The 1679-nt window shown below is 44.7% G+C and overlaps 1 non-coding gene across 1 annotated transcript; it reads left to right on the plus strand.

Moving 5' to 3' along the window:
- Positions 1 to 1607: 1607 nt before the first annotated feature.
- Positions 1608 to 1679, plus strand: TRNAC-GCA. Its single transcript has one exon. It is a non-coding gene; the product is annotated as a tRNA-Cys (tRNA).

Genomic DNA, 1679 nt, shown 5'->3' on the forward strand with positions numbered 1-1679 from the left:
TTTTATTTTTTGAGAGACAGAGCATGAGTGGGGGAGGGGCAGAGAGAGAAGGAGACACAGAATCCAAAGCAGGCCCTGGGCCCTGAGCTGTCATCACGGAGCCTAAAGCAGGGCTCAAACCCACAGACCTGAGGTGAAGTTGGACGCTCAACCGACTGAGCCACTCAGGCGCCCCAGGACACTCTTCTGACTATTCCATCCCCAAATTACAATTATGAGACCCCAAATAAAGGCCTTTGTTCTGTTTCATTTCCCTCCCCCTTTTCTCAGTTGACAAGAAGTCTGACATTTATCCCACAGACATTCAATGAGCACCTACATGATTCCTAGCACTGAGGAGTCTCCAAGGAGCTGGTAGTAGGGTGGACCCTTGGTTCTGATCTTGCTCTGGTGTATCTGTGACTTTAAACAAAGGTCTTCAGCTTCCCTCCATCTGCGTTTCATAGTCAGCAAAAGAGGCGGTCGGGATAAATGATCTCCAAATCCCTTCCCATGCTGGTTCTTAGATAGGGAGCACGGACTACATCTGTTACTGCTAAAATCTCAACTCCCACTGAGGTTCTGGGGGGAGGGAGGGAGAACAATGAGCGGAGCATTCATTGTGATTCTTTTCTTGGCTCTCATTTCCAGCCTGCTGCAGAGGAGAAAAAGAGTGGCATGGAGCCTCTTCCCTCTGCTGGGCTCCCAACCAACCACAACCCTGACATACAATGACCAACTCAAACTTAGGGTCTTTTGAAAAGACCTGAAAAATGTGGGTCCTCTGGGAAATCAGTGGAAGAGAGACTTCTCCATAGATTTGAGCATTCAAGATTTCTAAAAGAAGCACCGGAAGGTGCTCAGGGTGAGAGGTGCCTTTATATAAAGCCATGAGGTGTAGATGGCTCTAACTATGGTTGTATTTGGAAGTTGAAAAGGAATCTTGGTGGTAGGTAGGACCAGGATCCATTATTTACTTAATTGATTAAAAGGCTCTTGTTTGGAATCTTGTTTCTCTTCATCCGATGACCTGTCGCAGTTGACAATATTCCAAGTGTCAGGCAAGTTATGTTATATAAGAATGTAACTCAGGGGCCATCTGTTTTTGTGGGATTAAAACCATCTTACAGCTATGGCTTGGAAAAGCTGTCTCACACAAATCTTTATTTATACATATTTTCCCCAGAATCAATTTAATGTAACAAATATCTATTGAGTATCAGTTGTGAGCTCAGTTCTGTGAAGTCATGAAGAGGAATGAGAATCTCAGTTTCTAGGAGCCCTGGCTATAAAGGACGTGTGACAGGAATCCACTCATCAATACTATATTGATGTTGCCGTTTGTGGGAACCTGATGATTTTTATCTGGAACTGAGATTCCGTTTAATGTAGGGTAGGATGGACAGAAAGGCTCTGCATATTGGGAAGTGTAAGAAGAGTTTCTTGGCTCAGGGAGCTTAGGTCTCAGGAATCCTGTCTTTTTTCATAATAAACTTCTTCTAAGGCTTGTAATGCCCAGACTCCTTCCAGGCAGCATTCTGTCTAATTATAGCTCTCCTGAGTCATTGGAGGTTTCAGAACCAGAAACTTGAGAGAGAGATAGACTATAAAAACAAGCTTACTTCACTGGGGGTATAGCTCAGGGGTAGAGCATTTGACTGCAGATCAAGAGGTCCCTGGTTCAAATCCAGGTGCCCCCT

Source organism: Suricata suricatta, chromosome 5 (genome assembly GCF_006229205.1).
Source record: "Suricata suricatta isolate VVHF042 chromosome 5, meerkat_22Aug2017_6uvM2_HiC, whole genome shotgun sequence".
Classification (NCBI taxonomy): Eukaryota; Metazoa; Chordata; class Mammalia; order Carnivora; family Herpestidae; genus Suricata; species Suricata suricatta.